Source organism: Melospiza melodia, chromosome W (assembly GCF_035770615.1).
Source record: "Melospiza melodia melodia isolate bMelMel2 chromosome W, bMelMel2.pri, whole genome shotgun sequence".
Taxonomy (NCBI): Eukaryota; Metazoa; Chordata; class Aves; order Passeriformes; family Passerellidae; genus Melospiza; species Melospiza melodia.
Window position 1 is genome coordinate 21,907,682 of NC_086225.1, and position 27,883 is coordinate 21,935,564.

Consider the following 27,883-nt stretch of genomic DNA (forward strand, 5'->3'; position numbering starts at 1 on the left):
TGCTTCTGAGTCAGGGGTCTCACCAGCTCCTCTGGATATCTCAGCTCTCATTCTAGAGAAGCTGCAGACCATATAGAGGAAGCTTACCAGATTAAATACCAGAAAGATGGTCTCTTTAGCATTCAGCGGAAACTGAACATTCTCAAGAAGTGACATAACCAATCTAAAGGAGAAGAGGGAAAGGGAAGGCTGGGAAGTCTCATTCTTGGCTCCTCCTCCAACAGACTGAGTGTAATTACTAATAAATTCCCAAAACGTACTACTGGAATTGGGATACAGGATAGGATGAAGAAACCATAAACCATACATATTGTAAACAGAGGCCAGTATCTTTGTAAATGCTTTATAAATCATTATCACCAAGGCCAGCACAACAGCTATTCCAATCCGTACCCCTCTACCGTAAAAATTACTTGTTAAGGACAATAATCCTAATGACCAGAAAGGTACTGAAACCGCAAACAGGTCTAGAGCCCAGAGCCACACAGAGGCTTTCACAACTAGACACATCAGGGGTCCAAGCAGCATGGATACTAACTGCTTTAACAACAAGAAACACACAATTAATAGAGCTTTTTTCCACCTTTTCCAGCTGCGCGTTGGGCGCCAATTCATGTATTTGTTCAGGTTTAGAGCAAATTTGGGGAAGAATCCCCCAAAGGAGCTCCAGTGGGAAAACCAGATCCAATCAGCCCCTCCCCCCCAACTGGTCCGGGAGGGAAAAAAAAATACCTCCTTGGAGAAAGGCGGAAAAAAACTGTTTATTAAACAATAAAACCAAAACAATATCAAACAATGAGACCCCTTGCCACTCTAAAAGAGATGACAAACTGAGAAAACCCCGGGTTCAAGCAGCAGCTCACTCAGTCTCTGGTCAGTCCCTCCGGTGCTGGAATTGTCACAGGCCAGGCCTGCCCCGGTGGGCCACAGTTGCAGCTGCCGGTGCTCTCCTGGGTGTTCAGTCCAGAGTAGTTTCAAGAGGTCCAAAGAAAAAGGAAAAAAACAGTCCAGGGAATTTCTTTGCCTCAGCTAGCTAAAAACTAACTAAAAAGCAAAAGAAGAGCTCTCTGTCCTGCTGTCTGTCCGCAGACAACACAGTCAGGAGCAGGAATGTGGAGGAGTGAGTGCAGTGTCTGAAAACAAACTGTGCACTTCTTCTCTCCCCCCCTTCACTCTCTGGAACACTCTTAAAGGTACAAAACTTATTATTCAACATAAACAGAATGAGACGATTGGGGATAAAAGCATCATATAGTCAACCCAGGACACACAGTCTACTTCAAAGAGGGTAACAACATGCAGTTTATTAATAAAATGCTGTGGTATATAATACCACCATGTGTTAATTCATTATATATATAGTGGTTTATTTGAATTATTTTGAAGTTATTTCAGTGTGGAATTTCATTTTTTATCCAGGAGAAACAGCCAGAATCTTTTGCTATTTGGAATAGTCTTCTTTTAGGCAATGGATTTAGCTTCAGGTAGGAATGCTTCCCAGTATTTTATTAGCTTGTAGAGAAGGAAAAAAAAGCTACCTTACTTTAAGTATTCAATGCTGGAAAAACCCACTCATACTCTTCCTCTTGTAATGACCTTGTCTTCACTAGACAAAGTAAGAACACAGATGCTTATCCATTTTCCATTCATTAATTATCCATTCATATTATTATATTATGCAAGAAAAACACTAGTAATAAACACACAAATCTGCTTGTGCAATCAGAGTTATTCTTACCCAGTGAGTACAGAATATAGCTGTACAGAATTTGTTTGCAGTGTGAGTTTGGCATTCTTCCCTCTTTGGGGTTTCTTTAATTATTTTAATTTTTAAAATCAAAGCTGGAGTGCTATATTCCCAGACTGGAGAAAAAAAAGGAAATTAGTTTGGGAACCAGGCCTACTTCTGAGTCACCAAAGGCTGTTTTATTGCTGTACAACATTCAGAACTTTTTTTTCTTTAAGCAGATAAACATTTGAATATTCAAGTCTCTTCAGTAAGCCTAAGCATGTATTTTACTCCAATCTACAAGTAAAAGTATTATTTGAATAGACCCTCTACTCCCTTCCCATCTCCCTGAATTAGGGCTCTGCAAGTAAGAACAGTAATAGCCAGGAAATAGCAATCACTATGTCCTTCTGCAACAGATTACAGACTCGAGTTAGTTCTTCATGTTTTAGAAAATGCTGTACTTAAAGCTTGCCTTTTTTAACTAACCTAATATGGAACTGTTATGGTTTGGGCCTGGCAAAGCCAGAGCCCCCATGAGTACACCTTCTCCCCGGTGTCTGCTGTGAGATGTGACCAGGAATAAGCAAAGCAGGCTCCAAACTTAAACATAAAGAAAATTTTATTAACTAAGCTACACACAAACAATTACTAAACTACACACAAAAGAAGAAAGAAAGAAAAAAAAACAAAACACGAGGAAAATGAAAACCTCACAAAAAACACTCTCCCCCTCCTCCCCCCTAAATTCCCAATACAATACATCCTCCAAAATCACCAATTCTAGGTCCAACACCACCCTTTAGATTGCTCAAACTTTCAGCTCCTCAAGAGGAGAGGGAGTCCTTCCATGTGTCATGGTGGCCTCTTCCGTCCTTGTTCCCGTGCTCTCACCACCGAACAGGGATCAGGGCTGCTTCCAGGGTTGTCTTTTTTTAAGGATGCTTTGTCCAGTTCCAGAAAAGCACAGTATCTCACCTTCCCACCTTTGGGACATCTGTCCCCCCCATATTTTATATACCCCCTGGGGCCGAAGGGTACCCACACTGAATCTTCTTTGGCACTGGGACATTTCTCCCCCTGGACTCAGTCTCTGTATCACACGGAAACATGGCTCTATCCATGGCTACACGAAAAAGTCCAGCATAACATGCCACTCCATCTTCTCCATTCTTTCAACATCTCTCACTCTCTCTCTCTGGTCCAGACCTCCATCACTCGTTCATTTCCTTCATCCTCCTCCACTCTTATCACTCGTCTAGGAAGGGTTAATGTTCTGTAAGGCTTTCATTGTCCAAAAAAAGGGTTAAAAAACTCCTCCAGGCGGCTGGACTCCTGGCTGCACCCCCCCCCCCCCATCTCCTCAGCTGGGCTGCCTGCTGCCCGCACATATTTACTGAATTTCAAGGTAACGACACAGGCTGCACTCTCTCTCTCTCTGTCTGTCTCCAAAGGGGGGGGGGGGGGGGGGGGGGAAAGGCTGCCCGATGTCTCTTGTTGCTCTCCACCTTTTCATCCTCCAAGGCCTCCTCACTCCCATCTCTGTCCAGGCCCAGGCCTACCACATGGCTGCCCCTCCCCCGCCCAGCAGCAGCAGCCGGACGGGGGAGAGATCCGTCCTCCGTCCCTCAAAGTCCCAAGAGAGCCTCCCAGGGCCGAAGCTCTGCTTTTAACCCCTGGGTGTTCTCGGAGGTGTGTCCTAAAACCCACTGGCTATACCAGGTGCCAATATCAAAATCCAAGCACCCATTGGTTTGACCACAACATCCCAGAATTCCCACTTCTTCCTGGTCAAACCACCACAGGAACATAGTAACTTGTTCAAAAAGTTTTAAATTTCTTACCTGCTGTTGTGTTTGCACTAATGATTCTAGGTACTTGATAATACCAGTTTTAAAGTCTTTCAATCGTTCCCTCTGTTAATAAAGTAAATAATTATGGCAGATTAACCTCTTAACCAAGTTTCCTTGGAACATCAATATTATCTAAAGCAAAACTATAATTTATTTTAACAAAATTATACGTGCCTCAAATCTTTTCCTCACGAATGGTTTTGGAGATCTGTTCAAAATTATTTTCCTCTTGCTGAACTTTTGTCTCCCACTGGGAAAGGAAAAACATACAGAAATAAGACAGCATTCCATGTTCAGTCTATCACTATCTGAACTTTTTTTTTAGTATATTAGGTATAGTTATTCAAGATTTGAAAAGCACCTATTTGTTTTTTACATACTTAAGGGAAAGTCTCAGTACAGTAATTTCAAAACAACAATTTATAGAGAAGAATACCATCAGATCATTTAAAACAATTATATCTAGGGCAATATTATCTTCATACCAAATATAAAAATATCTTAATTGTTATCAGCTGTCGCAGACATTTCTCCACAGAAATCCTTTCTTTCGGATTTCTGTGTCTTCTGGAGGCCAGAGGCTTCAGAAGACAAGGTAAACAATTATTATCAGCTGCTGGGGAATGCAACAGGGACACCTTGATTGGCTCATTTCCTATGTTTATAATTAAGGGCCAATCACCAGTGCAAGCTAGGGGACTGAGTCCTTGGTCACAACTTTGTTATGGATTCTTTCTTTTCTATTCTTAGCTAGCCTAGCTGCTCTGCAAACCTCTCTCTATATTCTATTTAGTATAGTCATAATGTATTATATATAATATCTTAATAAATCAGCCTTCTGATCAAGATACAAGATTCACCGTCTCTCTCTCACCAGCTGCGACCCACTCAGGCGCGGTAATAATCAGCAATATTAAGAAACAAGAAATTAAAAAATTCTTTAATGAAAAGAAAGGATCTCTATTAGCTATTCCCTTTACAAGAACTGCTAGGAAAGGAATCTAAACCTTTAAGCTTTCTTATCTGTTCAATCAAATGTGAAAAAGTCTCAAAAAATAGTTTTCTGTACTTTCCTATTTACATAAGAGATTATTAAATCTTCATCCCCACCTATGGTCAAGTAAATGTTTTTTTTGCCACATTTCTCCTGCAGATGACAAGCTAACAGGGATGTGTTTATTGGTCAGAATGTATGTTGTTTAGGCAAGACAAAACACAAGCTCTCTTGCTCAGTGGGAATTGTTTAAGAGACAGCAGGAATTTAAAAAAAAAGAAAAAAAAAAAGAAAGAAATGCAGGTAAGAGCACAGAAGGAAAATTCAGAGGAAGTGAAGTTGGTTGTAGGGTTTTGCCATACTGGTAACAAGGCATTAATATCAATACTACAAAACACTTGGTCATGTTTATCCTTATTTTATGTCAAAAGACATTCAGCTACACAATTAAGAAAGCATCACCAGCTGTATTATCTTATTACTAGACCTTCCTTTGCTCCTGCTTTTATGTAACTGTCATATTGCTAAATTTACACCATCTGTGTTAGTATATTATGAAAAAAGCTATCATCCTGACACTTCAGACATATACATGCTAACAGAAATTATAAAAATGCAGCTGTATCTGTTAATCTCAATATACTAACTGAATTATGGGAGCTAATAGATCTGGTAACAGCTATCTTCCTCTGAAAAAATGCAGCCAAGAATCAACATGCACCAATAAAATGTATTCCTGCTAGCAATCTAGTGGTGCTATTTAATCACCAGAGCATTTTGTGGTGCAGTGTTATCTTACTGTTGTGATATGTAATGAACATCTATTCAAATAAATATCTTGAGATATTTATGTATTTAGTCTGTATTTATTCAAAATTCCCTTAATGTCTTTCCAGATGTACTCTTATGGAGCTATGCAATAAGTCATAACAAGATGTGCTTCAAGGAAACATTAATATGTACACAGCCTAGAGAGTTAGCTAATAACTAAAACTATATAAAATTCAGTCTAGGAAAGAGAGATTAGGACTGCTTTGAAATAACTTGTTCCTTCGTATTACAGCATCTTTAGAGGTGCCCAAGACTTCAGTGATTTTGCCATCTTACAGTTTCTGACAAGGAAAAATCACCTTCTTGTTTATATCCTGTTTTGAGGACTACTCTTTTACCTTTTATCTGAACAAAGGAACTGAGTCACATATGAAGCTCAAGCTGGATAGGCTTCCACTTTTCAATATCCCTGTCAAAAGGACTACTATTAAAGAATTCAGCAACTCTGAATATATTTCAGTGGAAGAAATAATTTTCTGCCAGCATACTCAAATTTCAAGTTTACTTAACAAGCTTCTCTAAGCACACAATAAAGTAGAAAAAAAATCCTTCAAGAACAAAATCATTATTCTTTTTATATTAAGGATGAGAAAGGGACATTTAGTATTTCCTACTGCTCCAAACAGTCAGGAATCAGTTTTGCCAATGAATTCCAGCTCACTTCTGCATGATGGATGGATGACATCAAGAGAGCCAACCAGTAAGAATGTGATCACAAAAAAGTGACTTTTTTTTTCTCCTAGTCAACAAGGTCCTTTTTAAAGAAAATAAGAAAGCCATGTTAATGAGAAACTTCAACACTGTATGTAAAATATATTGAAGTGCATAAAGAACAAAGCAACTTGAGTTAGTGACAAATGAGGCAACCAAACAAAGTACATAAGAGATTGAAATCTGCAATTATGTTCTCCATTATTTAATGAGAAAATAGTGGTTCATGACTAGAATACAATAATGTTAAATAATTATGCTGTCTTACCTCTTCAATTTCCTTAGTGAAGCATGTTTAAAAAAATGTATAATCTCTGAAATTTCTGCATTTTTGATTTTTACTGAAATGATATATGTTTTAAAAATTAAATATAAATGTAAGCAAAACATGAGAACGGTTCTCCTTTAGTCCTTTTAGCTAGATTTTAGCTTTAGAAACCAAGAAATGTCCTTCTGACTATCCAAGTCATCTGTAACAGTTAAAAGCATTTTTAAACTTGTTCATGTTCTCCTCTTCCCATCTCCCTGACTCTTTAGAGACTGTATTTGACTGCCTTAACTATCTCAGAATGGGTAACAATAATATCCATCTCATATTTTAAATAAACTCCATTTAAATATGTCAGTAAATATGGAAAATCGCTAATACGCAATTTGTAAAAAAAAAAATTGTATTAAATGGGACAGTAAAGGGGAATGAATCAATTAAAAAAGTCTGGCTGCCAGAATAATATTTATACTTGACAACATTACCTCTTTTATATCATCTTTAGCTTGCTGCAGTTTATCAGATCTGTTGGCAAGTTGGAACTTTGCTTCAGTTTCACCTTTTTTTGTAAAGTGACCTGAGCTTCTTGCCATTTCTGCCAGGATTTCATCTGATCATCAAACACCTCCTGTAAGTATGGGCACTTATTAAGCAATTGCAGCTGTTAAAGCTGTCTAAATTCCTGTTAGAAAAAGTTATTTCTGGATAAAACTGGAACAAGTGTACTCAAAAGAAACTTCACTGTGTCTTAGATTTAATTTGACATCATCCTTGCACAGCTAAATACCATCTAAAAATAACAGAGGGCGTTCAAGAAGCCTCTTTAGAGCAGACACCTTGATGCTTTAATTTTTTTTTCCTTGTTCCATCACAATACTACCAAAGCAACCACTGTAAAATGCTATAATACCCAAATGCTTATATAAATACAGATTCTAGCAAACCTTTTCATTCACTATATGCATAATTGGCAGTACATTTTTGTTAACAATGGATGGAAGCAGAAGAATCAAAGTATAATTTTTTTTATATATTATGTATTTGATAGACTATAACTATATACATAATGCAAGTGAATGCTTATAAAATTTAAAAATATTTTCCCGACAGTTTGACACTTTCAAAGTTATTTCTGGATAAAATTCTAAGACATCACTGGCTTGACACTTGGCTTGCTGGCTGCCAGACTCTCACCCACAGCTGCTTTCTCATTCCCTCTCCTCAACAGGACAGGGGGAGAAAAAGAGATGAAAAGAAGCTCACAAGTCAGTACAAAGACAGGGAGATCACTTACCAATTACCATCACAGGCAAAACTGATTTAACTTGGGAAAGATTATTTTATTGACAATTAAAACCAGAATAGAATGATGAGAATCAAAGGCAAAAACTAAAACACCTCTCCTCCCCCTCCTTCTTCCCAAGCTCAACTTCACTCCTTCATTCCCAACTCATCTACCTCCCCCTGCCTGAGCAGCACAGGAAGGATAAAGAGGTGCAGTCAGTTCACAACAGTTCCTCTCTGACACTTCTTCCTCCTCACACTTTTCCCCTGTTCCAGTATGAGTCCTTCCCCCAGGCTGCAGTCCTGCAAGGACTGCTCCTGCGTGGGCTCCTCTCCACAGGCCACAGATTCTGTCAGGAGCCTACTCCCATGTGGGTTTTCTAGGACTGAAGCTTTCTTCAGGGCATATCCACTTGCTCAGGAGTGGTCCTCTCCACAGGCTGCTGGGAAACACCTGCAAGCACCTCCTTCCTCTCCTTCTTTGACCTTGGTGTGTGCAGGATTGTTTCTTACACTTCCTTCTCACACACACACTCTGCTAAACAGTAATTTGACCTTTATTAAATATGTTTTCACAAAGGTACCACCAGCTTTGCTGGTTTGCTTTATTTTGACCAATGGTGGGTCCATTGAGGAGCTGTCTGGAACCAGCTGTGCCTGATGTCTTCTCACAGAGGTCACCCCAGAAGTCATCTGCTACCAAAACCTTGCCACATAAACCCAATGCAACCCCTCCCCATGTCAAAATCTAATTGTACTGTACACCAAAATTGAATACTCTTTAATGAGATGTAAATCGTCAAGCAATATTTGTTGCTTCTTTACTGAAGCTATTGGTTATATAATATAGCCAAATTATGTTCTTGAAAACATTTTATGAGCATAGTGTAAAAATCAGTTACTTGAAAGAAACATGTACAGCATGCTAACTAGTATGATATTAACATTAATCAAATTAGAAGATAGTCACCATTTAGATTTTGTCTGGATCTTATTAATCCATGCCCATTTTTTGTTACAACAATTTTTAACATGGGAATAACTGATCATGGATTTATTCATTTTACTTGATTGGAATTTCAAACAAAAACTCAGGAACTCTTAACTGCATAATGAAGTGTGCAAATGCATACAAATATTCATAGAATCATAGAATGGTTTGGGTTGGAAGGCACCTTAAAGATCATCTAGTTCCAACCCCTCTGCCATGGGCAGAGACACCTTCCATTAGTTCAGGTTGCTCAAAGCCCCATCCAACCTGGTTATTTACCTTAAATATACAAACTGCAAAATCTGATAATAAACACAAAAATTATACTTTTTTCCTAGCAGCAGTTAGTTTTACTGCAGCAATAAGATGAATGTAGTCACCAAGTAGTTCTGAGAAGACCTAAAAATCAGCAAAAATTTGTTCTTGATGCAACTCATCTATCTTCTCCTCAACCTCTGCAAGCTGAGACAAAGCTCTAGATAGAGCAGTGTGGTCCTCAGAATTACCTAACATGACAGCACTTTCAGCAAAGGCAGCTGTGTTGGCTGAAAGCTCTGAAATACAGGAGTGACATCCAATAAAATGAAGTTAATTTATTATGTTACTCTTCAAGATAGATCAGTCAACCAAGCAGACCTCTGTCCTACAGGAAATGTAAGTCTATCAACTGAAAAATATAAATTATATTTCCCAAAGCTCATGATAAAATACTCAAGGACATAACAATGAAAAACCATTTAGGAGAATATAGTGAACACAAAACTCTCCAAAACCAGTAAAAGATTTGCTGAGCCTGTTATGTGATATCTATTGTGTTTTGCAAAACACATAGAAGAAACTGTCACTTCAGTATTATCCAATTTCTAAGTTCAGAAAAAGTTCAAACCCACATGATTTGCAGAAACAAACAAACTCCACAACTTTTCTGAAAGTTGTAAAGCTGATATGTGTCCGGTCCGGCTGTTTGTCTCTTCCCGGACACGCGTAGGATGGCATTGGGACAGCCCGCGCTTCAAAGGACGAGTTTGGACTCTTCAGATTTTCAGTCTTCAGATTGTTTATTATTTCTTAGCTACAGAATTTTCTTTCTGCCCGACAGAGGTCTGACCAGCAAGGCAGCCAAGGGCACTCTCACCTCCTACTGGGCGGTCGTCTCTTTTTATACTAAAAACTACGTGCATCATATTTACCTTTATTTCCCAATACCTTTCACCCATATTAGCAAGTGCTCCTTCACCATGGACCAATCCCAAAGTGCCAACATCACCACTGAAAATGGATGACAAGAAGAAGAAAGAAGAAGGACAAGACACGCCCTGATCCCTCCATCTTGTCTCCATAACCCCCCTGTACCAAAACCCTAAGATCTATATTTCACGCTGTAAATACATCATTCTTACACCATTCATTCCCAAGTGACTGTCATGTCCTCAAACAGGTGGCACATCCCTCAAAGGGTCAAAGTCAAGCCACCAGGCACTTTTGACAACATTCCAGGATCTCCGAGCCCCTCAAGGGTTCTCTCGGTAACTCTGGATATCCGGAGTGATGTGCTGAGTTCCCACAGGTATGTTTATTACAGAGCTGGATGCATGTGGGAATCGTTCCCCTAAAATTACATGGGTACCCCTGGGAACTCTAGATTTCCTTTTATCTCCCTCTCAAATATATATGCATGCAATTTCACAATAGGTTCATACATATTCATTCCACTGATTTCGTGTGACACATGCCACTAATTCTTCTTTATCAGAAAGAACTCCTGGGTCAGGTTGCCCTGCTCTGTCTGCCTCCCCCTTCCCCCTTATCTCGTCTTTCAGCTGAAGCAGTCTTTCTAAGCACAGGCCCTTCTTGAGAACAGGCAGTCAGGCTAAACAGCAAGCTACAGACTTAAACATGTACATTGTACTTAAATCAAAATTAATTTCTACTCTGGAAAATTTCAACTCTGCCTCACACAAACCAAAAGTCAAGTCTCCTATACAGCAAATTCAAGACAATCTGAACTGGTCTGTAGTGAAGTTGTTCCATGCAGCTGGGGAAGGGGGAAAGAAGAGGAAGAAAATTATTCAATGGCAACATCAACACCAGAGTAGAATTTGCTTCCATTATGCTGTTCCACTGACTGAAGTATACTTAACAAGACTGTTTATACTGTAATATATTGCCATGTTTAGATATGCCTTTAAAAAAAGGCATGTGACTTTGTGCCTGGCATCCATAAAGCTGATGTTTTGAGCTTATTCATTAACAAACTCTTAGGGAACTGTGTTATCAAACCTCAAGTTGTGTACAATGCCAACTCCTCTGAAGAACCTTTGAACAAAATCTCATTGCAATCCAATTTAGTTAAGGATTAAAAGCATAGGTTTGTTTATAACTGCCACTTTTACTGAATCAGCAGAACATCATATCTGTAGAAATGTCTTCAGATATTTAAAACTATCACAATTTAAATGCCACTCAAAAAAAAAAAAAAGCATTACTTGAAATCTAAGATAAGGTGTCAAATCAGCAGTAATGACATACATTCCCATTTTCATTACTTCTTAAAATACTTTTTAACCTTGAGGACATCTGATATCAGAGACATCTGCCTCTACAGAGAATAATTCCTGGTAGAGGTATGAGAAAGCAACTTAAGACACAGAATTACAGAATGGGTAAGGTTGGAAAAGACCAGTGTGTCATCTGGTCCAACCTCCCTGTTCAAGCAGAGTCATTCTAGAGCATATTGCACAGAATTGCATCCAGATGGTTCTTGAATATCTGCAGTGAGGGAGACTCCACAACTTCTTGGGACAATCTTTTGCAGTGCCCCATCACCTGCACAGTAACAAAGTTCTTTTTCATATCCAGGTGGAACTTCCTGTCCATCAGTTTCTGCTCTCCAACTCTTGTCCTGTTGTTTGACATCACCGAGAAGAGCCTGGCTCCATCTTCTTGACACCCACCTTTCAGATACTTATAGACATTGATGAGGTGCTCTCTCAGTCATCTCTTCTTGAGGCTGAACTCAGCCTATCCTCATAGGAATCACAGAATCATTTAGGTTACAAAAAATCTCTGAGATCATCTACTCTTATTCCTGACACAGGTGGTGAGTTAGCCTAATAGGAGTCATGGCCCACTAGACCTGCTGTTTAGGAACCGAGAAGGGCTCTTAGAAGATGGGGTGGTCAGAGGCTGTCTTGGGCACAGGGACCATGAAATGATAATTTTTAATACTCAATGAAGTAAGGAAGGGGGTCAACAAAACCTTTGCTTTGGACTTCTGGAGGGCAGACTTTGCCCTACTCAGGACACTGGTTAAGAAAGTCCCCTGGGAAAAAGACCTTAAAAGTAAAGGTGTCCAGGAAGTCTGGACATACTTTAATGTTGCAGTGCAAGCTGATCTGTGGTTAGCATTAATCCAGTTATAAATAAGAAATCCAGCCCAGCTCCACGAACCAGACTCTGGGCTGACAGAGGTTCCAACCAATAACAACTCTCCTAAAATGCAAGCATTTGACTGGTTGAGAGTCTGGGAGGCATGGAGATTAGATGAATGGCTGTGTAGCACTGAGAGTTTTTGAATTGCCTATAAAAGGTGGTGGGAAACAATAAACCAGGCTGTTTGGCTGATGAAGCATGGGAGGTCTGTCGTGTGTTAAGTCTTAGACATACAAACACCAACACGTCACTTTAAAGAAGAAATCTTGAAGGCACAGGAGCATGCCTATGTGCTGAAAGATGAGCTGTAGGGAAAGAAGATAGGCCTGGCTGAATAGAAAACTTTCTCAGGAATTCAGGTGAAAAAAGAGGGCGTCTCACCTTTGGAAAAAGAAGCAGGCAACTCATGAAGAGTACAAGAATGTCATTAAGTTGTATAGAAAGAAAATTAGAAAGGCAAAAACTCAACTAGATCTCAATCTGACCACTGCTGTGAAAGATAACAAGAAGTGTTTTTACAAATACATAAACAACAAAAAAGGAGACAAGGAAAACCTCCATTCTTTATTGGATGGGGGGGGGAATATTGTCACCAAGGGTGAGGTACTTAATGCCTTCTTTGCCTCAGTCCTCAACAGTAAGACGGGTTATCCTCACATCAAACAGCCCCCTGAGCTGGTAGACAGGAAGTGGGATCAGAATAAACCCCCTGCAACCCAGGAGGAAGTAGTTACTGACCTGCTGTGCCACTTAGACACTCACAAGTCTATGGGACCAGATGGGATTCATCCCAGGGTGCTGACAGAGCTGGCAGAAAGAGCTCGCTAAGCGTCTCTCCATCATTTAACATCAGTCCTGGTTAGCTGGGGAGGTCCCAGATGACTGGAAGCTGGCCAATGTGACACCCACCCACAAGAAGGGCCAGGAGGATCTAGGAAACTGCAGGCCTGTCAGCCTGACTTGGTGCTCAGGAAGGTTATGGAGTGGATCATCTTGAGTGCAATCACATGGCACATACAGGACAACCAGGGGATGCAGCCCAGACAGTATGGGTTTAGGAAAGGCAGGTCCTGCCTGACCAACCTTATCTCCTTTTATGACCAGGTGACCAGCCTGGTGGATGAGGGAAAGGCTGTGGATGTAGTCCATCTGGGTTTCAGTAAAGCCTTTGATACTGTCTCCCATGGCATTTTCCTGGAAAAGAAGGCAGCCCATGGCTTGGACAGGTGCACTCTTCCCTGTGTTATGAACTGGATGGATGTCCGGGCTCAGAGAATGGTGGTGAATGGTGCCGCGTCCAGATCGAACAATGTCTTTATTGATGATCTGAATAGGGGGATGTTCTGGTTTTGCATGGGAGACATTTATGGAAGTGATGCAAAGCTTTTAGCCACTAGAAAATTGTACATTCCTCTGTGAAAAACGCATGTTAAAGATGAAAAAAACCTGGGAACTACCTCTTTCTCTTCCAGCTGGCAAAGAGGTAACATGCCTCAGCCCCCTCTGTTGGCCAGGCTGGGCTGGGCAACGCCTGTCCCTTTTCCCCCAGGGCACCCACGAGCCACCCATCGGCTGCTGGGCCAGGGAGGGAGTGCCAGGCCGAGCTGGGTCGGACCATGGCTGCGATTTCTAACATCTTGCCACTAGTCCGGGGCCAAGCCAAGTCCGCTGGCCCCCAGAAGCAGCCCTGTGCTGGGCCAGTTCGGCCAAGATTTTGCTACCATGGAAGTTTGCCCGCAACCACCATGCAGGGAGAAGGAAAAACCACCTCCCCCAACCCCACCCCTTCCCCCGGCGTGCTGCTGCTGAGTTCTGGCGTGGCTGAGTAGATCCAAGCCACCCCTCCCAGCCACAATTCCCCCTTCAAGCTGCCCAGCTCAGCCATGCTGAGGTGACCATCTGCAGATATTAACTCTTTCAGTGCTTCAATGCTCCCTTGAGTGAGAGAAGAAGGACAAGTGCAGGCATGTAAAGAAGCAACATGAAGACATCGAGGTCAGTGAAGAAAGAGTCAAGTACCAGATAGGAGGGATGAGGAGATGCCTTGATCTTGGGGCTGAAATCCTCTTGTAAAGCTATGGAGGAAAAGACTTTTTCCCTATAACACATGAAAGTATGGGGAGATGAAAGTGTTCAAATTGTAGGTATTGAGTAAAGGCCTCCATGCTAAGCAAGCAGATGTTAAAGTGGCTGTGATCCTGATTGGCGGAAAGAAAAAAAAAACTGCACAAAATCTCCACAACTTTTTAAAAGTTGTAAAGCTGGTATGTTTATTACAGCACTGGACACATGTGGGGATAGCTCCCTATAAAGGACATGCACACCCCTGAGAACTGTTGTTCCTTTTTTATCCCCTTAACTGGTACATATGCATAGAATTCCACAATAGGTTCATACATATTCATTTTACTGGTTTCCCGTTAAACTTGCAGCGAGTTTTTTTATCAGAAAATAGAGAAAGAACTCCTGGGTCATCTTGCCCTATCTCCCGTAGCCTCAGTTTTGGTTTTCATCTGTTTCAAAGTTCAAGGGGTTCCTCTTGTTATAAATGATCAGCGAGAAAGCCAAATTAATAATAATAGTGAAAGATTTTATTTTCACGATTGAAAAGGCAGTCCTCGATAGCCACAGTCAAAGAGACAGCATCGAGCCCGGGGGACGGCACTGGGTGAACCTAGATCTGACTTCTATGGCATCGGGCCTCCCTCTGTTCATACATGCCGTCCCTGGCAGGGCTGTTTTATACAGTTTTTTATACCTGAGACAGAGGTGCTCTGATTTCTTTTGTCACCCTGCATATGTATGAAGATTCTTTTTACTGTACAGGGCTGGACAATTGCTGTTTCTTGGGTGGTGGCGGGTGCTGATCATGTCAGGAGAACTGTATTCAGATGTATGTTCTTGACGACTTTGGTTATCTTTAATGATGATATTTATCAAGTGCTGATCATCCTTGGGTGTTCCCAGGTGGTTCCTGGGAGAAGCCCATCTCCGCACCATCCACGTCCTTTTACTTGTTAACGAGGCATTCTTTCCTGCTGCCACAAGGAGTTTTGCAACTTCGGTGTGGTAATCTGTCTCTGGGCTGTCCATGGTCAGAGGCTCATTGGATTTTCGTTACATGCTTAATTTATTTTACAATTTTTATTTTATTTTTACATTTTCTACCCAAGCATGAATTTCTTTACATCACATATTACGCTCTTCTCTCTCTTGCATTTTTCCTTCGGCTAAAGCAGGTTTTTTTCGAACATAGGTTTTTTTGTGAGAAAAGGCAGTCCTGGGAATAAGCAAGCTACAGATTTAGTAACTCAAAACAGCACATTTCACCTAAATCAGAAATGGATTTCTACCCTAGTAAATTTCCCCTCAGTTTCATTGCCCCCTTTCCTAGAAAATAAGTAAATTCTTTTACACACTGCCCCAGACATTCCAAGGCAAGTGCCATGTGCTCACAATGGTAGAAGTCACCACGGGATGGATGGAAACCTACCCTGTGTCTCATGCTACTGCCCGTAACACCAAACTGGGCCTCGAAAAGCAGGTCCTTTGGAGGCAGGGGGGCAGTGTGATGTAGTCAATCTGCCAGGCCTCCCCATACTTGTACTTGGACCACTGCCCACCATACCAGAGGGGCTTTGCTCACTTGGCCTGCTTGATGGCGGCACATGTCTCACAGTCATGGATAGCCTGCAAAATACTGTCCATGGTTAAATCCACCCCTCGGTCTCGTGCCCACTTATAGGTGGCATCTCTGCCCTGATGGCCTGAGGCATCATGGGCCCATTGAGCTAGGAATAACTCTCCCTTGTGTTGCCAATCTAGGTCTATCTTGGGCACCCCTATCTTAGCAGCCTGGTCTACCTGCTCATTCTTTTGGTGCTCCTCATTGGCTCTACTCTTGACAACAAGGGCATCTACATGGTGGACTTTCACAGGTAGCCTCCCTACCCTGGTAGCGATGTCTTTCCACTCTTCAGCAGCCCAAATTAGTTTTCCTCTACACTGCCAGTTAGCCTCTTTCCACCTCTCCAGCCATCCCCACAGAGCATTGGCTACCATCCATGAATCAGTGTAAAGGTACAGCCTTGGCCACTTCTCTCTTTCTGCAATGTCCAGGGCCAATTGAAAGGCTTTGAGTTTAGCAAGTTGGCTTGATCCACCTTCTTTGGTAGCTTGTGCGACCTGTTGTGTGGGGCTCCATACAGCTGCCTTCCACGCCCAGTTCATCCCTATGATGCGACAGGAGGCATCAGTGAAAAGAGCGTAGCGTGTTTTCTTTTGTGTCAGTCGGTTTTACGGAAGAGCTTCTTCAGCACGTGTCACTGGTTCTTGTTCTTCATTTCTGAAACCAAAATTCTCACCTTCTGGCCAATTTGTAATTACCTCCAAAATCCCAGGGCAATTCAGTTTACCTATATGGGCTCACTGAGTGATAAGAGCAATCCACTTGCTCCATGTAGCACTGGTGGCATGGTGAGTGGAGGGAACCTTGCCTTTGAACATCCATCCCAGCACTGATAGTCGGGCTGCCAGGAGGAGTTTTGCTTCTGTACCAATCACCTCTGAGGCAGCTTAGAACCCTTCATAGGCAGCCAAGATTTCCTTCTCTGTGGGAGTGTTGTTGGCTTCAGAGCATCTGTAGCTTTGACTCCAAAATCCTAGTGATCGACCCCGAGTCTCCCCAGGCACCTTCTGACAAAGGCTCCAGGAAAAGCCATTGTTCCTGGCTGCAGAGTAGAGCATGTTCTTCACATCTGGTCCTGTCCTGACTGGGCCAAGGGCTACTGCATGAGCGATTTCCTGCTTGATCTAGGCAAAAGCTTGTTGCTGCTCAGGGCCCCAGTGGAAATTGTTCCTCTTGCAGGTGACCAGGTAAAGAGGGCTCACAATCTCATTATACTCAGGAATATGCATTCTCCAAAAGCCTATGGCACCTAGGAAAGCTTGTGTCTCCTTTTTATTGGTTGGTGGAGACATAGCTGTGATCTTGTTGATGACATGTGTAGGAATCTGATGCCTTCCATCTTGCCACTTTACTCCTAGGTACTGAATCTCACGAGCTGGTCCCTTTACTTTGCTCTTTTTAATGGTAAAATCAGCTCCCAGGAGGATTTGGATGATTCTCTTTCCTTTCTCAAACACTTCTGCAGCTGTGTTCCCCCACACAACAATGATGTCATCAATATGCTGTAGGTGTTCTGGAGCCCCACCCTTTTCTAGTGCAGTCTGAATCAGTCCATGGCAGATGGTAGGATTGTGCTTCCACCCCTGGGACAGTCGGTTCCAGGTATACTGCACTCCCCTCCATGTGAAAGCAAACTGAGGCCTGCATTCTGCTGCCAGGGGAATGGAGAAAAATGCATTGACAATGTCCATAGTGGTGTACCACCTTGCTGCCTTGAACTCAAGCTCATACTGGAGCTCTAATATGTCTGGCACGGCAGCACTCAGTGGTGGAATCACTTCATTCAATGCACGATAGTCTGCAGTCAATCTCCATTCTCCTTCAGATTTTCGCACAGGCTAAATGGGGCTGTTGAAGGGTGAGTGGGTCTTGCTGACCATCCCTTGGGTCTCCAGCTCATGGATCGTCTTATGAATGGGAATCACAGCATCTCGAGTGGTTCTATACTGTCGTCGATGCACTGTGTAAGTGGCAATTGGCACCTGTTCCTCTTCTCCCATCAGGCATCCTACTGCAGACGGATTCTCAGAAAGCCTAGGCAAGTTGTTAAATTGCTGGATGCCCTCTGCCACTACAGCTGCTATTCCAAATGCCCACCTGAGTCCTTTTGGGTCTTTGAAATACCCACTTTGAAGGTAGTCTATGCCCATAATACGTGGGGACTCTTGGCCAGTCACAATAGGAGGTTTCTTCCACTCATTTCCAGTCAGGCTCACCTCAGCTTCCACCAAAGTGAAATCCTGGGATCCCCCTGTCACACCAGCAATAGAAACAGATTCTGTCCCCACGTCTTGATGAGATTAATGTGCATTGCGCACCAGTATCTACCAAAGCTTTATATTCTCGTGCTTCCGATGTGCCATGCCAACAAATCCACACAGTCCAGAAAACACGGTTTTCCCTAGCCTCTACCTGGCTAGAAGCAGGGCCCCTCTAAGCCTGGTTATCCTTCTTTCCCTGGACATATATCTTGGAGGTTCCTTGAAGGGGATCGGACATGTCATCATCATCATACCTGGCAATTTGGCTACGGGCAACTGTAGCTGCTTTCCTTTTCATGGAACTTCCTCTCTGAGCCCTGTCTTGCTTCAATTCATGCACCCGATATGCCAGAGCAGCAGTAGGTTTTCTATCCCATCTCCTCATGCTTTCTCCACAATCATGCAGGAAGAACCACAGCTCAGCTCGTGGGATGTACCTTCTCTCGCCATCTGGGGAATGGCTTCGTTGGGTACCAGAACCTCTGATCTGTACTGCTGAGATTTGGAAAAGGTCTCCTTTTAACTCCTCTCTGAGCTTCTTGTGATTCTCCTCTATCTTATCCTCTAATTCTGCAGACGTGTTTCCACCGCTGCGATTCTGGCATGCGTTGGCCCATGTACAGCATCTGCATATGCTTGGAGCTTCTTTGCCATATCAAGCACGGTCTCATCCCTCTCATCCCTCTTCACTATGGCTAAGGCAGAAGCATACTCATGTGGTCCAAGTCACACAAGTATTTGCCACATCACAGACATGCATGGTACCAAGTCTGGATTCCTAGATGTTACGTCATCTGAGAAGATAATCTCTGCCACTGCCGTTTCTCTCAGGCATTGGATCCCTTGCTCTATGGCCTTCCACTGTGTTTGCTGCATATAAAGATCATCTGCACACAGGTATCTTCGTGCAACACTGTCCAAGACCCGTACCCAGAGGCTGTGTGGATTAGCCCCTCTCATCATTCCTTGGTCAATGACAGGATCATGTGACAGGGATCCCAAATGCCTTGCTTCAGTGCCATCAAGAATTGTAGCCTTGCCTGCATCATCCTGGAGACGGACTAACCAACTAATTATGGATTCATCAGGTCTTTGAGTGTAATCCTTCCTTAGGCCAAGAAGGTCCTTCAGGGAAAAGAACTCAATATTCGCTTCTGATCTTGCACCTGCTGCTTTGACTCCTGATTTTATGTCAGGAGGCATTGAGGGTCCTTCTCCTGCATCATCATCATCATCATCATCATCATCCACTGGTCAATTAGTCTTGTCTGTGCATTTTCCACTTCTAATGCTAGTAGCAACAACCATTTGTTTAGCTGCTGGCTTAGGCTCATTATCTAGTTTCGCTGCTGGCTTCGAGCCTGGGGTGTTGGCTCCAGCCTGAGTGACTGGGATAGCTTATGTAGCTCCCTGCCCCCCTGTCTCTGTCTGCTGCCCTACAGTATCTAGCAGTGTGCAATAAGCATATGCCAAGGCCCAGATCACTGCAATGATCTTTTTCTCCTTAGGGTCATCCTGGTACTTCTCTTTCAGGTATTTCCTCACCTCAGCTGGGTTCTGAATTTGTCCATGGGGAAAGTCCCAGACTATAGGGTCAGAGAATTCCTTCAGGATTTGGCCCATATCCTCCCATTTCCCACACCACCCAGGATTTTCCACACCTGGGTCTACTCCTGGGTCAGGGATCTCATCAGACCATCTAGAAATTTCAGCCCTCATTCTAGAGAAGCTGCAGACTGTATAGAAGAATGTTACCAGATTGAATACCAGAAAGATGGTCTCTTTAACATTCAGGGAAAACTGAACATTCTTCAATAGTGATGCAACAGATTCAGAGGAGAAGAAGGAAAGCAAAGGCTGAAAAGCCTCATCCCCTGCTCCTCCTCTAACAAGCTGGGTGCATAACCATAGCCACGAACCATTCATACCTGGAGCAGAACCCAGCATGCTTATAAGCTTCTTACAAACCATTTCCACCAATCCCAGCAGAATAGCTATTCTGGTCACTGGCCCTCTGCTGTAAAAACTATGTATTAGGGACAATACTAGAGCTATTTCTGGATAAGAAAATAATCCTAGGGACCATAGAGGTATTAAGATCTCAGAAAATCCTAGGGACAAGAAATGCATTCAACCCTTCACCCCAATAGACATTATGAATTGAAAAAACATGGCTATTAGCTGCTTTATACCAACACAGAGTAATGGCAACCAAAATGCACTCAAAACAGGTTTTTTTCCACTCTCTCTCGAGCCCTACATGTTGAGCCCCAAATTTTGTCCTGGTTTAGGGCAAATCTGGGAGAGAATCTCCAAAGGGGGGCCCCTCCAGAAAACAAACCCACAGGGCCCCTCCCCCCAACCGGGTCAGAAAGAATTCCTCGGAGAGAAGTGGAAAGAATCTGTTTATTTAACAGGCACAGTACCCCCCAGCACACAAAATAAACAATACCAGATGACACCACTCTTTCTCCGCTCTGAAAAAGATGACAAATTCAGAAAGTCTCTCTCTGGTGCTGGGGCAGCTGCTGCAGGCCACAGGGTGCAAACTCTCACTGTTCCCAGGTCCCAGTCCGGAGCAGGTTTGAGTAGGTCCAAAAAAGGAAAGGAGAAACAGTCCAGGAAGAAATTTGGACTGTTTAGCTAAACCAGCTAATGAGCAGAAGCAAGAGCGAGCAGAAGCAAGAGCGAGCAGAAGCAAAGCAGAAGCAAGAGCAAGAGCAAAGCAAAAAGCCAGGCAAAAAGCAAAAAGCAGCACAATGTACTGTCCCATCTGTATGTCCCGCCGGCTGTGGGGGAGTGGCTGATAACAAACCAATACAAAACTTTCACTCTTCAGAGCCAGTATTGAAGGCACAGAACATAATATCCAGCATAAACAGCACACACGAATGGGGATACAAGCATCCTAACATCACTCTAGGACCTTAATGTAAATCCCTACGCTAACAAGTGTCTCTTAATGCTTTACTATGTACATTTGATAAGGAGGTTTTTTAAGTATACACAACTTTTACTAGTATATACAAGTACAGTTTTCTTATTAGTGACTGGATGAATCTCGAAGTGGCAAATACTTTGTTCGGTGTTGAGACACACATCTTGAGCGCTAATCCTAGTCGTTCCTTAGTAACAGAAGATTCTAAGCTTACTGTTTGCTACTTTTCATTAACCTTTTGTGCCCACACTCTATGTTCTGAGGGGTAGAGCACTGTTTTTTCATTATTTATTCTTAGTGTGATGATGGGGTGGATAACTGTCCTAGGGTGACATTATGATGTTTGTATCCCCAATCGTGTGTTCTGTTTATGCTGGATATTATATTCTGTGCCTTCAAGACTGGCTGAGAACGAAGGCAGGGAGAAGAAGAAGCACAGAGTTTTGATATCAGGGACTGGACTCACTCCTCCACAGTGGGCTGGAACACTGTTGTTGGTTGTCTGGGCATGGATGGAGCAAAACAGAGCACTCCTTTTGCTTTTTAGTTAGTTTAGCTAGCTGAGGCAGTCCGAGTTTCCCCTGGACTGGTTTTCTTTCCCTTTTCTTGGGACCATTCGAACCTGCTCCGGACTGGGACCTGGGGAAACACTGAGAGCTTGCACTTTGTAGCCTGCCGGGGCCTACTCTGCAGCCTTTCCCAGTGCTGGAGGGACTGATAACAGAGCAACCACCCACCGGAGAGACTTTCTGAATTTGTCATCTCTTCAGAGCAGCAAATGAGTTTTGTTATCCAGTACTGTTCATTTTGTCTGCTGGGGAGTGCTTTGCCTGTTAAATAAACATGTTCTTTCCACTCCTCTTGGAGGAAATCCTTCCCGAAACAGTTGAAGGGGAGGAGGGGGGAGGGGCTGTGTGGGTTTGCTTTCTGCAGGGGCCCCTTTTGGAGGTTTTCTCCCAAATTTGTCCTAAACCAGGACAAATAATATAAACAGTGGCATTACATATAGTAAGCACAAAGTCAGTGGCTACATTAGAACTAGGATCATAGGTGAAATTTACCATAGTCCACTAGGACTGAAACTTTCTTTCACAACCAATCACATTATCCAAGACAATCTCTTGAATTTTAGCTGGAAAATTACCTTTACCCCTTCCCGTATGATCAAAGCTGCTGCTGCCTGCATCCATAACTGTGCTTGTATATAACTGAAAGCTAAAGACACATTATCTTGAACTGTACTAAGTGCTTCTACTATTAACTTGTGGTCTTGGTCCTTGGCCTTCTCCTACTTTGGCAGTACTTTTGAAATTTGCCACTGGCTAGTTCCTAATTCTAAAAGAGATGATGGTAAGGGCTGTTTTAATTTTGCTAGACTACTGCAGTGGCCAGAGTGCTCATCATTATTTCTGAATTAATTTCATTTAAAACTCTCAATCTTGTCTCTAATATCTCAGTTAGATCTTTTCTTATTCTGCTCTTGAGGTGCACTTGTCATGGTAACTACGTTGTCCAGCTTTCAAAGGATGTCCTTAGGAAAGAGGAGCAGGCTGGTTGGATTTCTGAGATGTTAATTTGTGGAGAGTCTGGTTCTAGCATGGCTTAAAGAAAGAGGCCATGAAGTTATACAGCAGAGGGAAAAGTAAAAGGTAGTTGTAAAGCATTTCCTAGGCTTGATTCTATAAACAATTAGGCTCTCTCAAGCATCACTTTATAAACAATAAGGTTCTCAGACAGTCTTCCCATAACAAGTTAAACACTCTGTCCCTGGGTTCTCTGGGAAAAGATAGCTCCCTGGGAACAGATATGAAAGTTTTGGGAACCTTTCATATCACAGTGGGAACACTAGTTCTGTTATTAATAAACAATCATAGGTATTGTAAAACAAAAGGAGTGGTTAGAGTTTTATCTGTTAACCTATCGTGAGCTTGGATTTTGCAATATGCATGAAGTTAATTAACACTGTTATATAAAGTGGCTGATCGATCAATAAATTGGAGTTCGATGCATCAATCGGATGGTCGTCTCCCTTCACTTCAATATTAATTTGCATTAGCAATTATAGGATTTATTGTAAATTTAAATGAGAGCTTGATAGCATCATGAGTCCAAAGACAAGTCACTTCCACAGGCTGTATTGATGTGAAATTACACTAACAATTTGATTTATTTGTACAATCAAAACCTCCCGGTACCTGTATACAGGAGAGGTTGAGACACTAATTTGATTTGGTCTCTCATGAGAGGTCCTATTGACCACCTGGTATTCTACCCTGATTTCTTCTTCTCTGATCCACTGAAGTGTCCACAGTTTCTATTCTTTCTACTCCTGCTCCTCATATACCTGATTCCCATGGATTACTACAGTGGATAGGTTTAAATCTTTTTATCTCAGTAGGTTCTCCCATGGATCCAGTATACTGATAAAAAGCTTGGGACTAACGCCATTTAGCATCAGTTTGGATAGAGGTGGTCTCTAATTCTAAGATTCCAATTATAATTATACACAAAACAATTCTGTACATGAAATTACAAACTACCCCTGGCTACAATATACTCATTTTGCCTGCATAAGTTTTAGTCTCAGTTCATTGTCTCTTGGTGTCACTTTCTAAGGGGCTTCTGGGCCTTCTTCACCCGAGAGTGATGGATCCAGGCATTCTGCTCCTTGATTTTGATTGCGGTGAAGGTGGTGAGAAACACCTGGAATAGTCCTTCCCACTGTGGTTCCAAAGTCTTTTCTGCAAGAGGCTTAACATATACATAATTCCTAGGCTGTATGTTATGTACTGATCCATCTAGCTCTCTGCTCTGAGTTTTAGTTACATGTTTTTTTAATTTTTCTGAGTTGTTTACTTAAAGTCACTAAATAGGGGCTAATGTTACTTTTTCAATGTGGGTGGACATTCCCTTTGTATTCTATTTGGTCTTCCATAAAGCATTTCAAAGGGACTCAGCTTTTCTTTAGCTCTAGGTTTAGTTTGAATTTGCAACAGTGCCAGTGGAAGAGCTTGGGGCCAGGGTAGATTAACTTCCTGCCCCAGTCTTACAATTTGCTGTTTAATCAAATTATTCATTTTCTCTACTTGGCTGCTTGATTGGGGGTGGTATGGAGTATGAAGTTCCCAATCTATGCTCAGGTGGCTACTAATCTTTTGCACTATTTTGGAAATGAAATGTGATCCTCTATCCGAGGATGTTGTGGCTGGAACTCCGAAGCTTGGTATTATTTCTTGTAATAATACCCTGGTCACTTTTTGAGTGTTGAGAGTTCTGGTGGGGATTGCTTCTGGCCACCCTGAAAATGTATCTGTCAATACTAATAAATACTGATACTCCCCTTTCCTTGGGAGTTCTGAAAAGTTAATTTTCCACTATTGTCTAGGCCCATGGCCCCTCCCAACCTGACCGAGTCTTGGTCTGGGGGTATTTTTGGGGTTAGTCTGGAGGCAAAGATCACACTGTCGGGTCACTTGAGTAATAGCGGCATATAAATTCTTGGCAATGATTCCTTCACTTAAATAGGTGTTTAGGGCATCTACTCCCTAGTGTGTTTTCTGGTGCTCCTCCCTTACTAGTGACTACAACAAATGGGAAGGAATTACTAGTTTCTCTTGAATGGTAGCCCACCCTTCTTGGTTATATGTCCCTTTTTGAACTTTGATTAGTTTTCTATCTTTTCTGGCTTACCTTCAAGGGAAATTTGTCTATCTGGAATTAGAGCTCTTTCAATAGTTACTTCACCTTTCACTGCTTCCTTTGCCTCTCTATCTGCAAGCTCATTTCCTTATTTTAATTCTGAGCTCACTATCTGGTGTGCCTTAATATGCATAATTGCTACCTTTTCAGGCAGCTGAACTGCTTCTAGCAGCTGGATTATCTCTTGCGCAAGTCTGATGTTCTTTCTTTGTGAGGTTAGCAGTCCCCTCTCTTTCCAGATGTTTCCATGTGCATGCACGACTCCGAATGCATACCTCGAGTCCGTGTAGATGTTTATTATCTTTCCTTTTCCCATTTCCAAGGCACAGGTCACGGCAATTATCTCAGCCTTCTGCGCAGAGGTACCTGTTGGTAAGGGTCCAGATTCTATTACCTCTTGCAGGTAGTCACTGCATATCCAGCATGCCGCTTTCCACTGGTAACGTGGCTACTCCCGTCAGTGAACCAGGTCTCTGCATCATCCAGAGGAGTGTCCTTCAAGTCTGGGCAGCTGGAGTAAGTAGCTTCAATGGTCTCCAGGCAATCGTGGTGTACTGCTTCTCCTTGATTTCTACTGAAAAAGGAAGCTAGGTTGACAATATTAGTCACCACTATCTCTACATCATCTTGTTGTACAGTGATGCTCTGGAATTTCAGGAACCTCTGTGGTGAAAGCCAGTGGCTGCCCTTTATTGCCAGTACTGCGGACACTGTGTGGGACACTAGCACAGTCATTTTCTGTCCCAGGGTAAACCTGCATGCCTCTTGAATATTCAGCACAACTGCTGCTACAGCTCTGAGGCAACCTGGCCATCCTTTGGCTGTTGCATCTAGTTGCTTGGAGAAGTAAGCAACTGCTCTCTAATAGGGACCCAAGTCCTGAGCTAATATTCCTAGGGCAATTCTCTGTCTTTCATGAAAATAGAAAGAATGGTTTACTTACATCTGAAAGTCCCAAAGCTGGAGCTGACATGGGGGCGCTCTTTAGCTGGTGAAAGGCCCATGTGGCTTCCTTTGTCCACTGGAGATCTCTGTTTCCAATGGCAATAGGAGCATAGTGGAGTCTTATGAGCAGTCTGTAATTATAAACCCACAGCCAGCACTACCCTGCCATGCCTAAGTAGATTCGGAGTTCCTTTGTTGTCTGGGGTTTTGGGGTTTGGCATATGCCTTCCTTGTGAGCCTGCCCTAAAGTCCGTTGCCTAGCACTGACTATGTACTCTAGATAGATTACCTTCTGTTTCACTACCTGTGCCTTTTTCATTGATACTCTGTATCCTTGGAGCCTGAGATATTTAAAAGGTTTACCATCTAGACCACACATGCTTCCCTTGTCCGAGTGGCTACTAGATTATCTACATACTGCAGTATCCTTCCTTCTTCTTGTGGAGCTTCTCAGTACTCTAGATCTTTTGCAGGTTTTTCCCTAAACAGAGTAGGGGAATTATGAAGCCTTGAGGACCTTGAGGTAACACAATCTGTGTGAGCTGGGTTTTGCGCCTGCTTATAGGGCTTTTCCATTCGAATGCAAAAATTGTATGGCTGGTTTCATGGAGAGGGAGGCAAAAGAAGGCATCTTTCAGATCTAAAACGGTAATCTAGGTTAGTTCAGTTGTTCAGACATGTTAGCAAGGTGTATGGGTTTGCCACCACTGGGTGTAGATCAGGCTTTTACTGCCTGACTTTAGCTGGTTGTTTTTTTTTAACTTGCACAGGAGGTGCCTTCTCTGCCCTCCCTGGTATGTTAGAGGCCCATACCCCGGGAAACATCGGATTTATTATTTTCTTGTTAATTTCATCCTTATTTTCAATTTCAGTTTCACTAATTGTTAAAATTAAGTCAAGTATGCCTACATATTGTTGATCCTTTACCTCCACAATAATTTCCCCATCTTTAAATGTGTTCTTTGCTTCCAGCTGCTCCAACAAGTTCTTACACAACAGGGCCTTTGGAGAGTTGGGCATATACAAAAACTTATGAATATTTTGATGGTTTTCAAGGTATACTTTTCCAGATTGGCCAGTTGCCCCCTTACCATAACATAATCATCTCTTATAGGTATTGAGGTTTTATTAACACTGAATATGTTGCCCCCATGTCTACTAAAAACTCAATTTTCTTAGCTCTCATCTTTCTATCCCTCCTAACTATTTGCCTTAATTTAAGGCTTGGGGTATAAAATAGGCTGAGCACACTCAGCTTTCATTATTTATGTTTGGTTTCTTAAATTACTTGAAACTCTCTAATAATTTAAACATCCTGTTACTTCTTTGTTTCTCATGACTGATTGCCACTAAAATCCTTATAGCTCTCTGAGCAGCCTTCGTTTCCTTAGAATAACACAAATGACAAAGCGCCTGTCTTGGTCTCCTCCACCAAAATTCTGTTTTACAAAGTCTCAGTCTTTTCCAGTTCTCTCCCCGCATAATCTAATTAAAGCATTGTTCCCACTGACACTCACTTTACTGCCTTGCAAAAGGCTGTGCCTGTTACAGCAAAACCTCTGATATGCTCACAAACACAGACACCCCCCCTCCGCCCCTGCCTCGTATCTCAAATTCATGAGAGTGAGGGCTTAAGTTGCTGTGGGAGGGGAATTCCTGGAATTCCTTTAATTTGTTTTACCACAGTTAAACATAAATCACCATACTGTAGTTCTTCTGCGTAAAATGCTACACTTGTCGCCGACAAAATCCTAAAATCTCCACAAACACAACCATACAATCCCAAGAATCAAATTACTACAATGCTGGGGAAGGACTACACAAACTCACCGGGAAAGGGGCATCTCTCAAAGTGCCCACTTTTCTCAACACAATACAGCATACAACACTTCAGCATTTATCCACATCAGCTTTCTCTGGTCTTCACACACTCTGGACACAATCAAAATAACAGCACACAGTAAAATTCCAGGGATCAAGTCCAAACTACTAGGGCAGAGGAACCCCCTGAGTTTGTCGAGCTACAGTTAAAATGTGCACAATCTACACAAAACACTACCTTTAAACACAATAAATGTCCTCATCCACATTTCTCCACTTGTTCTACTTCTCCACGAGGCACTCCCTGCCCCCACAGGTTGCCCCAGCCAGCGCCCCAGGCCTCCTCACCCGGCCGCTTCAGAGGCAGGTAGAACTGCCCCCCACACACTGTGGGTACACTCACTCGCTGTTTATTATACACTACACATTCACACAATT

General features: G+C 42.5%; 1 pseudogene; it reads right to left on the reverse strand.

The window, feature by feature from the left end:
* Positions 1 to 1,461: 1,461 nt before the first annotated feature.
* The window catches only part of LOC134431531 (sorting nexin-2-like), a 193,108-nt pseudogene continuing 166,686 nt past the window's right edge, over positions 1,462 to 27,883 (reverse strand).